Source organism: Oncorhynchus gorbuscha, linkage group LG04 (genome assembly GCF_021184085.1).
Source record: "Oncorhynchus gorbuscha isolate QuinsamMale2020 ecotype Even-year linkage group LG04, OgorEven_v1.0, whole genome shotgun sequence".
Classification (NCBI taxonomy): Eukaryota; Metazoa; Chordata; class Actinopteri; order Salmoniformes; family Salmonidae; genus Oncorhynchus; species Oncorhynchus gorbuscha.
Window position 1 is genome coordinate 69,043,828 of NC_060176.1, and position 16,294 is coordinate 69,060,121.

The window sequence follows — 16,294 nt, forward strand, 5'->3', positions numbered from 1 at the left end:
CACACACACACACACACACACACACACACACACACACACACACACACACACACATGCACTCTTACACACACACACACACACACATACACATGCACTCTTACACACACACACATACACATGCACTCTTACACAAAATTGTACACACACACACACACACACTAAAATAGAAAACACATTCTCACACCCAGGGCCGTGGTATAGACAGAGTCTGCAGACAGGCCAGACAGGTCCTTGTTGGAGAGGGACAGCATGTTCCCTGGTAGCCCTACCAGCTCCTGCATTCAAGCACTGTACACTGTACCAGGCGACACTGCAATAGAGAGCCAATCCCTCCTCTTCCTCCTGCTCCTCCTCCTCTACCCTGCCCAGCCCAGACAGACTGACAGACAGACAGCCAGGCTCTGGGGCTCAGTCTCTCCTTTTGGGAGAGAGACAGGGAGAGACAGAGCCCAGGCCAGGCCTCCAAAGCCTGGCCCCCTAACACAGGGGGGAGCCCCAGACAAAACCAAGCCGGCAAGAGTCCAGTAAGTATTTTCATGCGTGCCTGCATGTGTGCATGTGGTACTCTTCAATAGAAGAGAAGAATGGGGAGCTTTCTTTGCTTTGCAGACCTTATATGAAGAGAGACATAATACAATTCTATCCTGTTGAACACTGAGACCCAATAGGCAAAGTTTGTATATCATCCTGTTTCATTCCTGCGATGGTTCAACTCCCGAATTGTTATTGTTCTATGGACCTTACATACATTAGTGTAAAGATATCCTTGGCGACAAAGAGATCCCCTCGTTTAAAAAAACAAACAGATTAGTGGATTTCCATTGCCCAGAATCATGTGGACAATACAGCGCGATCAATACTAATATGTTTGCACCAAGATAAATGATTGATTCCCCAAACATCAGGGGGTCCCGGTGTTTTACCCCAATCAATATTAACAGTATCCCACTTTTCTGTTTGACTCTCTGTAATCCATATTACACTCATATTTCCAACACATCACTCCTCATATAATATTATGAATCTGTACTTTAGTGCATTGATTGATTTCAGTGATGTGTAAAATACAAATGTAGGAGTATTATTCAATATTATTAGATTTTGAGATTGCATTTTTCTGTGACTGGAAAATACCCAGGTAAAAATAAGCTCCCCTTCTGAGCTATTCTTATGTGAAAGGACTTACTGTGGATATATTATTTAGTTGATACTAAGGCCAATTTGGTTTGTTCAAAATATTGAAGAGAGGAAATGTATCATTTGGAGGAAGGGGGAAATGACCGACAGTAATGATGCAGGCTGCCAAAAAAAGATCCAACTTTCCTCCAGCTGCTTTGGCTGATTTGATCAGGTATTAGTTTAACTCAATAAAACGAATAGCCTACATTTCCTGAATAATGTGGTTCTTTTTAAAACAACAAGACTGTAATTTATTTGTCAAAATGGCAAAAATACATAGGGATGAATGAGCTCCAATTATAAATATAAATATAAACTTGAAGATCTTATCGAAGTATGTGTCACCGCAATCTCATACATGATATATTTAGTGCCAAGGGAATTTCACATTTGTTTGGGAACTTTCTGCTGCTAGGTCAACACTCCAGAAGAATTGGACAACATGGAGGAAGTTGTCTGTACCAGTAACACTCAACATATTATTCATTCTCACACAAGGCCTTCCATACAAGAAGGGGGCAGTTCCTCTGACACAGTTCATATTAAGTCAGACCGGGCCAGTTAAGGACCCGGCAGCCTGATTGGGCATTCAGCAGCAACAGTTGAGTTGGAGTCAGAGGATCAGCTGCAAAAACACTTGCAATGTATTTAACAGTGCAGTTGATGAAGACTGGATCCCCACACTGTAGGTTATACAAAATATACAGGTGAGGAAGACCGGATCCCCACACTGTAGGTTATACAAAATATAAAGGTAATGAAGACTGGATCCCCACACTGTAGGTTATACAAAATATAAAGGTAATGAAGACTGGATCCCCACACTGTAGGTTATACAAAATATAAAGGTAATGAAGACTGGATCCCCACACTGTAGGTTATACAAAATATAAAGGTAATGAAGACTGGATCCCCACACTGTAGGTTATACAAAATATAAAGGTAATGAAGACTGGATCCCCACACTGTAGGTTATACAAAATATACAGGTGATGAAGACTGGATCCCCACACTGTAGGTTATACAAAATATACAGGTGATGAAGACCGGATCCCCACACTGTAGGTTATACAAAATATACAGGTGATGAAGACTGGATCCCCACATTGTAGGTTATACAAAATATACAGGTGATGAAGACTGGATCCCCACACTGTAGGTTATACAAAATATAAAGGTAATGAAGACTGGATCCCCACATTGTAGGTTATACAAAATATAAAGGTAATGAAGACTGGATCCCCACACTGTAGGTTATACAAAATATAAAGGTAATGAAGACTGGATCCCCACATTGTAGGTTATACAAAATATACAGGTGATGAAGACTGGATCCCCACACTGTAGGTTATACAAAATATACAGGTGATGAAGACTGGATCCCCACACTGTAGGTTATACAAAATATACAGGTGATGAAGACTGGATCCCCACACTGTAGGTTATACAAAATATACAGGTGATGAAGACTGGATCCCCACACTGTAGGTTATACAAAATATAAAGGTAATGAAGACTGGATCCCCACACTGTAGGTTATACAAAATATACAGGTGATGAAGACTGGATCCCCACTGTAGGTTATACAAAATATACAGGTGATGAAGACTGGATCTCCATACAAAATATACAGGTGATGAAGACTGGATCCCCACACTGTAGGTTATACAAAATATACAGGTGATGAAGACTGGATCCCCACACTGTAGGTTATACAAAATATACAGGTGATGAAGACCGGATCCCCACATTGTAGGTTATACAAAATATAAAGGTAATGAAGACTGGATCCCCATACTGTAGGTTATACAAAATATACAGGTGATGAAGACTGGATCCCCACACTGTAGGTTATACAAAATATACAGGTGATGAAGACTGGATCCCCACACTGTAGGTTATACAAAATATACAGGTGATGAAGACCGGATCCCCACATTGTAGGTTATACAAAATATAAAGGTAATGAAGACTGGATCCCCATACTGTAGGTTATACAAAATATACAGGTGATGAAGACTGGATCCCCACACTGTAGGTTATACAAAATATAAAGGTAATGAAGACTGGATCCCCACATTGTAGGTTATACAAAATATAAAGGTAATGAAGACTGGATCCCCACACTGTAGGTTATACAAAATATAAAGGTAATGAAGACAGGATCCCCACATTGTAGGTTATACAAAATATACAGGTGATGAAGACTGGATCCCCACACTGTAGGTTATACAAAATATACAGGTGATGAAGACTGGATCCCCACACTGTAGGTTATACAAAATATAAAGGTAATGAAGACTGGATCCCCACACTGTAGGTTATACAAAATATACAGGTGATGAAGACTGGATCCCCACACTGTAGGTTATACAAAATATACAGGTGATGAAGACTGGATCCCCACACTGTAGGTTATACAAAATATACAGGTGATGAAGACTGGATCCCCACACTGTAGGTTATACAAAATATACAGGTGATGAAGACTGGATCCCCACACTGTAGGTTATACAAAATATAAAGGTAATGAAGACTGGATCCCCACACTGTAGGTTATACAAAATATAAAGGTAATGAAGACTGGATCCCCACATTGTAGGTTATACAAAATATAAAGGTGATGAAGACTGGATCCCCACACTGTAGGTTATACAAAATATAAAGGTAATGAAGACTGGATCCCCACATTGTAGGTTATACAAAATATACAGGTGATGAAGACTGGATCCCCACACTGTAGGTTATACAAAATATAAAGGTAATGAAGACTGGATCCCCACACTGTAGGTTATACAAAATATAAAGGTAATGAAGACTGGATCCCCACATTGTAGGTTATACAAAATATAAAGGTAATGAAGACTGGATCCCCACATTGTAGGTTATACAAAATATACAGGTGATGAAGACTGGATCCCCACACTGTAGGTTATACAAAATATACAGGTGATGAAGACTGGATCCCCACACTGTAGGTTATACAAAATATAAAGGTAATGAAGACTGGATCCCCACACTGTAGGTTATACAAAATATACAGGTGATGAAGACTGGATCCCCACACTGTAGGTTATACAAAATATACAGGTGATGAAGACTGGATCCCCACACTGTAGGTTATACAAAATATACAGGTGATGAAGACTGGATCCCCACACTGTAGGTTATACAAAATATAAAGGTAATGAAGACCGGATCCCCACACTGTAGGTTATACAAAATATACAGGTGATGAAGACTGGATCCCCACACTGTAGGTTATACAAAATATAAAGGTAATGAAGACCGGATCCCCACACTGTAGGTTATACAAAATATACAGGTGATGAAGACTGGATCCCCACACTGTAGGTTATACAAAATATACAGGTGATGAAGACTGGATCCCCACACTGTAGGTTATACAAAATATACAGGTGATGAAGGTGATCAAAAACAATCAGCTTAATTACAAATTGCAAAATTACCTCAACCTGAGAACTAAGGCTAAACTCCTCAAACTCAGGGAACATGTCTGAGTAGGCCTACAAGGCAAAGCTGTAGTAATAGCATGCGACCTAGACAAACAGCTCTCCATGAATGAGGAACCTATAAAATACGGCACATTCTAAAATGGCCTACCCTCACCTGGCATAAACCATTCACACCTTTAGGCTACACAGGTAAATGCTTAATAAACCGTAATACTGTGATGATACACTTGAATGGCAATACTATTGCACTCCTTTACATAACAATGGCAATGACATTCTCGTTACTGAAAACAAAGACACAAGCAGCTTCTTGATTTAGCTTATCGTGGACACTGCCATTGGGTGCAGCGAAACCACCCAAATGTATAATTCGACAAATCCCATGCAACCGCGTTAGAAGTTCATGCAGCCTAATTACAAGTTAAAACACTTGAATGTGTTATGTTCTATTGTCTACACCTAGATTAGACTGACAAGGTGTAAATCCCACCATCCAAATTAACATGAAAACATGCATTAGCCTACTTCTCCAAGACAAGCTCAAAGCTTTTTATGCTTGCTTCGAGGCAATCAACCGAGACACTCCTAAGAGGGCCCTCGCTGCTGAAGAGGACTGTGAGCAGACTTGAGTAAGACGTTCAATCGTGTGAACACTCTCAAAGCAGCCAGCCCAGATGGCATCCCCAGCCGTGTCCTTAGAACTTGCGCGAAACAGCAGGCTGGAGTATTTATGGGCATATTCGACCTCTCCCTCCCTGCCCCAGTGTGTGATCCCCATAAGCTTCAAGATGTCCACCACTTTCCCTGTACCCGAGCAAACAAAGGTAGCCTGTCTAAATGACTATCACCCTGTAACACTCACTTCTGTCATCATGAAGTGCTTTGAGATGCTCATCAAGGACAAAATCAGCTCCGCCCTACCGGACACCCTGGACCCATAACAATTTGCATATCATCCCAACAGATTGATACACGATGCAATCGCCATTGCTCTGCACGCTGTCCCTTCCCACCTGGACAAGAGGAATACCTATGTGAGAATGCTGTTCGTCAACTACAGCTCAGCTTTCAACACCATAGTCCCCTCCAGGCTTGTCACTAAGCCCAAGGCCCTGGGTATGAACACCTCCCTCTGCAACTGGGTCCTGGACTTCCTGAAAGGCAGACCCCAGGTGGTGAGGGTAGGCAACAACACCTTTGCCACGCTGAATATTCTTAACACGGCATCCTAGAGGTGCGTGCACAGCCCCCTCCCGTACTCCCTGTACACCCATGACTGCGTGGCCATGCACAACTCGGACAACACCACCATGCACAACACCATCATTAAGTTTTCCGATGACACAACGTTGGTGGGCCCGATCACTGGCGGCAACGAGTCAGCCCACAAGGAGGAGGTTAGAGCACTGACAGAGTGGTGCCAGCCACTCCCTCAACGTCAGCAAGTCAAGGAGCTGATCGTAGACTACAGGAAGCAGGGGAGGGGGCACGCCCCTATTGACATTGAATTGGCTGCAGTGGAGAGGCTAAAAAGCTTAAAGTTCATCGGTGTGCACATCACAAAGGACCTGATATGGACCAGTCACGCTGACACCGAGGTGAAGAAGGTGCAACAACCCCTCTGCAACCTCAGGCGACTGAAGAAATGTGGCATGGGCCCTTAGATCCTCAACAAGTTTTATAGCTGCACCATCAAGAGCATCTTGACCAGTTTCATCCCTGCCTGACATGGTAACTGCACGACCCTCAAATGAATGGCTCTCAGAGGGTGGTGAAGACGGCCCAACCCATCCCTGGGGGCGGGCTCCCTGCCCTCCAAGACATCTACAAAAGGTGATCCTTGAGGAAGGCCTGGAAGGTTATCAAAGACTTCAGTCACCGAGCCATGTACTGTTCACTCTGCTACCATCCGGATAGCAGTATCGGAGCATCGAGACAGCTTTTATCACCAGGCCATCAGACTGTTGAACAGCTGTTTCCCTGGACAGATCTGCACATTGTAGACTATCTGCATCTTGTAGACTATCTGCACCTTGTCGACTATCTGCACCTTGTAGACTATCTGCGCCTTGTAGACTATCTGCACCTTGTAGACTATCTGCGCCTTGTAGACTATCTGCACCTTGTAGACTATCTGCACCTTGTAGACTATCTGCACCTTGTAGACTATCTGCGCCTTGTAGACTATCTGCGCCTTGTAGACTATCTGCGCCTTGTAGACTATCTGCACCTTGTAGACTATCTGCACCTTGTAGACTATCTGCGCCTTGTAGACTATCTGCACCTTGTAGACTATCTGCGCCTTGTAGACTATCTGCGCCTTGTAGACTATCTGCGCCTTGTAGACTATCTGCGCCTTGTAGACTATCTGCACCTTGTAGACTATCTGCACCTTGTAGACTATCTGCACCTTGTAGACTATCTTCACTGACTCCCCGCACATCCAACCCTTACACATAAACAGTTGAAGTCGAAAGTTTACATACACTTAGGTTGGAGTCATTAAAACTCGTTTTCAACCACTCCACAAATTTCTTGTTAAATTAACAAACTATGGTTTTGGCAAGTCAGTTAAGACATCTACTAGTAATTTTTCCAACAATTGTTTACAGACAGATTATTTCACTTGTAATTCATTGTATCACAATTCCAGTGGGTCAGAAGTTTACATTCACTAAGTTGACTGTGCCTTTAAACAGCTTGGAAAATTCCAGAAATTTATATCACGGCTTCAGAAGCTTCTGATAGGCTAATTGACATAATTTGAGTCAATTGGCGGTGTATCTGTGGATGTATTTCAAGGCCTACCTTCAAACTCAGTGCCTCTTTGCTTGACATCATGGGAAAATCAAAAGAAATCAGCCAAGACCTCAGAAAAAAAATGGTAGGCCTCCACAATTCTGGTTCATCCTTGGAAGCAATTTCCAAATGCCTGAATGTATCACGTTCATCTGTACAAATAACAGTATGCAACTGTAAAAACCATGGGAACACGCAGCGGTCATACCTTTCAGGAAGGAGACGCGTTCTGTCTCCTAGAGATGAACGCAGAACAGAACCCAGAACAACAGCAAAGGACCTTGTGAAGATGCTGGAGAAAACACGTACGAAAGTATCTACATCCACAGTAAAATGAGTCCTGTATCGACATAACCTGAAAGGCCGCTCAGCAAGGAAGAAGCCACTGCTCCAAAACCGCCATAAAAATCAGACTACGGTTTGCAGCTGCACATGAGGACAAAGATCGTACTTTTTGGAGAAATGTCCTCTGGTCGGATGAAACAAAAATAGAACTGTTTGGCCATAATGACCATCTTTATGTTTGGAGGAAAAAGGGGGAGGCTTGCAAGCCGAAGAACACCAACCCAACCGTGAAGCACGGGGGTGGCAGCATCATGTTGTGGGGGTGCTTTGCTGCAGGAGGGACTGGTGCACTTCACAAAATAGATGGCATCATGAGGCAGAACAATTATGTGGATATATTGAAGCAACATCTCAAGACATCAGTCGGGAAGTTAAAGCTTGATCGTAAATGGGTCTTCCAAATGGACAATGACCCCAAGCACACTTCCGAAGTTGTGGTTAAAATGACTTAAGGACAACAAAGTCAAGGTATTGGAGTGGCCATCACAAAGCCCTGACCTCAATCCTATAGAACATTTGTGAGCAGAACTGAAAAAGCATGTGCGAGCAAGGAGGCCTACAAACCTGACTCAGTTACACCAGCTCTGTCAGGAGGGATGGGCCAAAATTCATCCAATTTATTGTGGGAAGCTTGTGGAAGGCTACCCGTAAAGTTTGACCCAAGTTAAACAATTTAAAGGCAATGCTACCAAATACTAATTGAGTGTATGTAAACTTCTGACCCACTGGGAATGTGATGAAATAAATTAAAGCTGAAATTAATCATTCTCTTTACTATTATTCTGACATTTCACATTCTTAAAATAAATTGGTGTCCCTAACTGACCTAAGACAGGGAATTTTACTACTACCAAAATATCTGTTCTTTTGTGTGGAGTCAAATGGAGGGAAAATGTCCAGCATGACGATGGCTCACTGACATCTTCACAAGGCCTTCTTCAAAAAGATGGATTCCAGAAACATTTCCTTGACTCGTGCTGGGAAGTGGAAAGGTGGTAATTTCCAATTGTGAATGAGTAAATACGAGTTGGATGCATTCACATGCTTTTAAGTTGTTTAGAAACAACAGTCAATTGGCTAATGTCAAACAAGCTGCGTCAACCATTAACTAAATGTACACATTGTCATACTGGCAAACAAATTATAGTGTTAATATATTATAGGAATAGATTGATTTTTAAAAATCCTGTTTTGTTGTTGCATTTAACTGCCGAAAAAAGGCTGTTATCGAGGTCTTTTCCTTAGTAGGTGATGTCCAAGGTCAGCATGTGGGAGAAGTCGGAGGTCAGGGATGATAACTGAGTTTCCCAATAGTAATTGCTGCAGGGACGTTCAAGTGGATTTTTCCCAGTCGTATGTGATGAATTCCACCTTCAGACTTGGTTATGAATGATGGTAAATATTCAAGGTGTGTATACATGAGCACGGATTGGAGTAGGCTATCAAAATCAAACAATGCACAAGATAAAATTAAATGGTTTAAAAAATGCAGTAAATAACTAAATAAGCCATTACAGTATGATTCTGCAACAGAAAGCAACAAGAAATGAATATTGCGCTACCATTTAATGCACATTAAATCAATTTATTACTTCTGGATTTACTACAGTAAATTGGAAAAGTAATACCCCATGGTAATTTTCAACTCTGTCAGGAAAAGCAAGAAACCACCATTGCTGTTATGCAGGTGAATGAGGACCCAAAAGCGACTTGGCGAAAACAGAGTTTTTAATCCAGTAAGATACTTAACAAAACAAAAGGCATAATACTACTCGTAAAGACGAGAACAGACTGGAGACTTGATCAAGAACTGCAGGTTGCCTCGGGAAGGCACTTGAACCTAGCAGACTCAGACACCTGCTCACCACGCAGCATCTGAGGGAAACACGACACGACAGGGCAAAACATAGACACAGCACGGTGAATATAGACAAGGATCCGACAGGGCAGGTACGGAAAACAAGGAGAGAAATAGGGACTCTAATCAGGGAAAAGGATCGGGAACAGGTGTGGGAAGACTAAATGATTGATTAGGGGAATAGGAACAGCTGGGAGCAGGAACGGAACGATAGAGAGAAGAGAGAGCGAGAGAGTGAGAGAGGGAGGGGGAGAGAGAGGGATAGAAAGAGGGAAAGAACCTAATAAGACCAGCAGAGGGAAACGAATAGAAGGGGAAGCACAGGGACAAGACATGATAATTAATGACAAAACATGACAGTACCCCCACTCACCGAGCGCCTCCTGGCGCACTCGAGGAGGAACCCTGGCGGCAACGGAGGAAATCATCAATAAGCGAACGGTCCAGCACGTCCCGAGACGGAACCCAACTCCTCTCCTCAGGACCGTAACCCTCCCAATCCACTAAGTATTGGTGACCCCGTCCCCGAGAACGCATGTCCATGATCTTACGTACCTTGTAAATAGGTGCGCTCGACAAGGACGGGAGGGGGGAGGGAAGACGAACGGGGGTGCGAAGAAAGGGCTTGACACAGGAGACATGGAAGACAGGATGGACGCGACGAAGATGTCGCAGAAGAAGCAGTCGCACAGCGACAGGATTGACGACCTGGGAGACACGGAACGGACCAATGAACCGCGGAGTCAACTTACGAGAAGCTGTCGTAAGAGGAAGGTTGCGAGTGGAAAGCCACACTCTCTGGCCGCAACAATACCTTGGACTCTTAATCCTGCGTTTATTGGCGGCTCTCACAGTCTGTGCCCTGTAGCGGCAAAGTGCAGACCTCACCCTCCTCCAGGTGCGCTCACAACGTTGGACAAACGCTTGAGCGGAGGGAACGCTGGACTCGGCAAGCTGGGATGAGAACAGAGGAGGCTGGTAACCCAGACTACTCTGAAACGGAGATAACCCGGTAGCAGACGAAGGAAGCGAGTTGTGAGCGTATTCTGCCCAGGGGAGCTGTTCTGCCCAAGACGCAGGGTTTCTGAAAGAAAGGCTGCGTAGTATGCGACCAATCGTCTGATTGGCCCTCTCTGCTTGACCGTTAGACTGGGGATGAAACCCGGAAGAGAGACTGACGGACGCACCAATCAAACGACAGAACTCCCTCCAAAACTGTGACGTGAATTGCGGACCTCTGTCTGAAACGGCGTCTAACGGGAGGCCATGAATTCTGAACACATTCTCGATGATGATTTGTGCCGTCTCCTTAGCGGAAGGAAGTTTAGCGAGGGGAATGAAATGTGCCGCCTTAGAGAACCTATCGACAACCGTAAGAATCACAGTCTTCCCCGCAGACAAAGGCAGACCGGTAATGAAGTCTAGGGCGATGTGAGACCATGGTCGAGAAGGAATGGGGAGCGGTCTGAGACGACCGGCAGGAGGAGAGTTACCCGACTTAGTCTGCGCGCAGTCCGAACAAGCAGCCACGAAACGGCGCGTGTCACGCTCCTGAGTCGGCCACCAAAAGCGCTGGCGAATAGACGCAAGAGTGCCTCGAACACCGGGATGACCAGCTAACTTGGCAGAGTGAGCCCACTGAAGAACAGCCAGACGAGTGGAAACAGGAACGAAAAGGAGGTTACTAGGACAAGCGCGCGGCGACGCAGTGTGCGTGAGTGCTTGCTTAACCTGTCTTTCAATTCCCAGACTGTTAACCCGACAACACGCCCATAAGGAAGAATCCCCTCGGGATCAGTAGAAGCCACAGAAGAACTAAACAGACGGGATAAGGCATCAGGCTTGGTGTTTTTGCTACCCGGACGGTAAGAAATCACAAACTCGAAACGAGCAAAAACAACGCCCAACGAGCTTGACGGGCATTAAGTCGTTTGGCAGAACGGATGTACTCAAGGTTCTTATGGTCTGTCCAAACGACAAAAGGAACGGTCGCCCCTCCAACCACTGTCGCCATTCGCCTAGGGCTAAGAGGATGGCGAGCAGTTCACGGTTACCCACATCATAGTTGCGCTCAGATGGCGACAGGCGATGAGAAAAATAAGCGCAAGGATGAACCTTATCGTCAGACTGGAAGCGCTGGGAAAGAATGGCTCCCACGCCTACCTCTGAAGCGTCAACCTCGACAATGAATTGTCTAGTGACGTCAGGAGTAACGAGGATAGGAGCGGACGTAAAACGTTCTTTTAGAAGATCAAAAGCTCCCTGGGCGGAACCGGACCACTTAAAACACGTCTTGACAGAAGTAAGAGCTGTGAGAGGGGCAGCAACTTGACCGAAATTACGAATGAAACGCCGATAGAAATTAGCGAAACCTAAAAAGCGCTGCAACTCGACACGTGACCTTGGAACGGGCCAATCACTGACAGCTTGGACCTTAGCGGAATCCATCTGAATGCCTTCAGCGGAAATAACGGAACCGAGAAAAGTAACGGAGGAGACATGAAAAGAGCACTTCTCAGCCTTTACGTAGAGACAATTCTCTAAAAGGCGCTGTAGAACACGTCGAACGTGCTGAACATGAATCTCGAGTGACGGTGAAAAAATCAGGATATCGTCAAGATAGACAAAAACAAAGATGTTCAGCATGTCTCTCAGAACATCATTAACTAATGCCTGAAAAACAGCTGGCGCATTGGCGAGACCAAACGGCAGAACCCGGTAATCAAAATGCCCTAACGGAGTGTTAAACGCCGTTTTCCACTCGTCCCCCTCTCTGATGCGCACGAGATGGTAAGCGTTACGAAGGTCCAACTTAGTAAAGCACCTGGCTCCCTGCAGAATCTCGAAGGCTGATGACATAAGGGGAAGCGGATAACGATTCTTAACCGTTATGTCATTCAGCCCTCGATAATCCACGCAGGGGCGCAGAGTACCGTCCTTCTTCTTAACAAAAAGAACCCCGCCCCGGCCGGAGAGGAAGAAGGCACTATGGTACCGGCGTCAAGAGACACAGATAAATAATCCTCGAGAGCCTTACGTTCGGGAGCCGACAGAGAGTATAGTCTACCCCGAGGAGGAGTGGTCCCCGGAAGGAGATCAATACTACAATCATACGACCGGTGAGGAGGAAGGGAGTTGGCTCGGGACCGACTGAAGACCGTGCGCAGATCATGATATTCCTCCGGCACTCCTGTCAAATCGCCAGGTTCCTCCTGAGAAGTGGGGACAGAAGAAATGGGAGGGATGGCAGACATTAAACACTTCACATGACAAGATACGTTCCAGGATAGGATAGAATTACAAGACCAATTAATAGAAGGATTATGACATACTAGCCAGGGATGACCCAAAACAACAGGTGTAAAAGGTGAACAAAAAATCAAAAAGAAATAGTCTCACTGTGGTTACCAGATACTGTGAGAGTTAAAGGTAGTGTCTCAAATCTGATACTGGGAAGATGACTACCATCTAAGGCAAACATGGGCGTAGGCTTGTCTAACTGTCTGAAAGGAATGTTATGTTTCCGAACCCATGCTTCGTCCATGAAACAACCCTCAGCCCCAGAGTCAATCAAGGCACTGCATGTAGCACCCGAACCGGTCCAGCGTAGATGGACCGACATAGTAGTACAGGATCTAGATGAAGAGACCTGAGTAGTAGCGCTCACCAGTAGCCCTCCGCTTACTGATGAGCTCTGGCCTTTACTGGACATGAATTGACAAAATGTCCATCAAATCCGCAATAGAGGCACAGGCGGTTGGTGATCCTCCGTTCCCTCTCCTTGGTCGAGATGCGAATACCTCCCAGCTGCATGGGCTCAGTTTCTGAGCCAGAGGAGGGAGATGGTTGCGATGCGGAGCAGGGAAACACCGTTGACGCGAGCTCTCTTCCACGAGCTTGGTGACGAAGATCTACCCGTCGTTCTATGCGGATGGCGAGAGCAATCAAAGAGTCCACACTGGAAGGAACCTCCCGAGAGAGAATCTCATCTTTGACCACTGTGTGGAGTCCCTCCAGAAAACGAGCGAGCAGCGCCGGCTCGTTCCAGTCACTAGAGGCAGCAAGAGTACGAAACTCTATAGAGTAATCCGTTATGGATCGATCACCTTGGCATAGGGAAGCCAGGGCCCTAGAAGCCTCCCCACCAAAAACTGAACGGTCAAAAACCCGAATCATCTCCTCTTTAAAGTTCTGGTAATTGTTAGAACAATCAGCCCTTGCCTCCCAGATAGCTGTGCCCCACTCTCGGGCCCGGCCAGTAAGGAGTGAAATGACGTAAGCAACCCGAGCTCTCTCGCTAGAGTATGTGTTGGGTTGGAGAGAGAACACAATATCACACTGGGTGAGAAAGGAGCGGCACTCCGTGGGCTGCCCGGAGTAGCAAGGTGGGTTATTAACCCTAGGTTCCGGAGGCTCGGCAGGCCAGGAAGTAACAGGTGGCACGAGACGAAGACTCTGGAACTGTCCAGAGAGGTCGGAAACCTGAGCGGCCAGGTTCTCCACGGCATGGCGAGCAGCAGACAATTCCTGCTCGTGTCTGCCGAGCATGGCTCCTTGGATCTTGACGGCAGTGTTACGAGCCTCTGTAGTCGCTGGGTCCATTCCTTGGTCGGATCCTTCTGTTATGCAGGTGAATGAGGACCCAAAAGCGACTTGGCGAAAACAGAGTTTTTAATCCAGTAAGATACTTAACAAAACAAAAGGCATAATACTACTCGTAAAGACGAGAACAGACTGGAGACTTGATCAAGAACTGCAGGTTGCCTCGGGAAGGCACTTGAACCTAGCAGACTCAGACACCTGCTCACCACGCAGCATCTGAGGGAAACACGACACGACAGGGCAAAACATAGACACAGCACGGTGAATATAGACAAGGATCCGACAGGGCAGGTACGGAAAACAAGGAGAGAAATAGGGACTCTAATCAGGGAAAAGGATCGGGAACAGGTGTGGGAAGACTAAATGATTGATTAGGGGAATAGGAACAGCTGGGAGCAGGAACGGAACGATAGAGAGAAGAGAGAGCGAGAGAGTGAGAGAGGGAGGGGGAGAGAGAGGGATAGAAAGAGGGAAAGAACCTAATAAGACCAGCAGAGGGAAACGAATAGAAGGGGAAGCACAGGGACAAGACATGATAATTAATGACAAAACATGACAATTGCCATTGACATCATCTGAAGTTAACCCCCCTCCTTCTAGGTTTAATTTATACCTTCACATACACCTGGATTAACCCTCATTTTCTTTGTGCAAATCAGACCGTTTAAAGCCAGATTATTTCAAGTTTATTTTACATCATTGTCGAGAAATTTTATTTTCATTAGTCCAGCATAAAATAATAATTTAGTCCAGGACTTTATCTGGAAATCGCCCCTATATAGAGTATATCTAAAGAAAGGAGGGACAAGCTACATATTTGTTTTGTTTCTGGAGATGGCCACTAGTTCTTGGTACTAATAATGGTATCTTTTCATCATGCAAGTTTAAATGAAAGCAGGACGTGAGGTGTTGTTAAATGTGAGGGATGAAGGAGTATTTCTTTGCTCCTTCGTGGATGGTAATATTATTTTGGGGGCAATAATCCAGGGTACATATGCCACCGCTGACAAAGTCTATGTGTCCCTGATCCCTCAGCGGGCTAAATATACTCAGGAGTGATTGGGGCAGGTGGATCGGGGGGGAGGGGGACGTGGGGTGGGGGGGTTTGGGGAGCACAAGTCTTGGGTTCAGTGTGGACAGAGATCAGGGGCAAAACACAACCCAAAACAGGGGTTTATACTCAAAGCCAGCTGGTCTGGCTTTTATACATGCAGGACATTTTTTGTTTTACAGTGAACTTTTACTCTGCTTTTACACTTATCTCTAACTATATATATTTTCTTTACCTGTGACTGTTTGATTGAGCTGTCCCTCAGCTGGTCCTGTAGGGTGGTACTTCCTGGAGAAGCAAAGATACGGTACGGGTGAGTTTACAGAGCACACCCTTAGCTTCCCCTTCTACTTTCCATGGTGTACTGTGACTTTCTGCTAGATGAAAAATCTGGTTCTGGCAGGGGCACTCTTTTTGCCAGAGTGGATGATGACCAGCCATAAATCTGTTAAACAACTAACTATATTGTAATATAGTATTGGCATTAGTGTTAGTAAATGATTTATATTGACTTGTGTAGCCTATATTGAAAAGTGAAACAGTAACTTTGTCGTGTACGAACAATAAAAATACATCTGGATCTGCAATCAAACCCATTCAGGCAGAGAATGGACGCTAGGTTATTTTACCTCAGGTACTTACAGTTAGTGCGTGACAGAGAACCAAGATGATGGAAAAGCGTAATGGTTGAGCTATGCTGAAGTTGGAGATCGGGCAGTCACAAACAGCTGTTGCCAATCACTTCTGTACCAGTGAATGGCCCATGGAGGATCCTGTACTGTAGCTACATGGGTTGGAGTTTTACATGTATACCTTTTCATTTCTCCAAGCCATGACAAATGGTTTGACTCTCTAGAGTAACTTCATACTGTCTTGTATTTTTTGTTTGAATTCGTCACAGTCAGTTTGGATTATTTGTCTTCCTAAGGTTAATTGCTAAGAACACCTCGTTGCGTAATCTGAAATCATCTGTGAGTGAAAAGT

At 44.9% G+C, this 16,294-nt stretch overlaps 1 protein-coding gene across 3 annotated transcripts in view; it reads left to right on the forward strand.

Moving 5' to 3' along the window:
- Positions 1-506: 506 nt before the first annotated feature.
- LOC124034586 (myocyte-specific enhancer factor 2C-like) overlaps positions 507-16,294 on the forward strand; it is a 137,100-nt gene continuing 121,312 nt past the window's right edge. Inside the window, exon 1 of one of the 3 annotated variants that reach the window (XM_046347982.1) lies at positions 507-524. The gene's annotated coding sequence lies outside the window, so the exon portion shown is untranslated. Of the gene's footprint in view, positions 525-15,390; positions 15,624-16,294 lie in introns of those variants that run through there. The other 2 variants (XM_046347980.1, XM_046347981.1) reach the window with 2 other exon arrangements.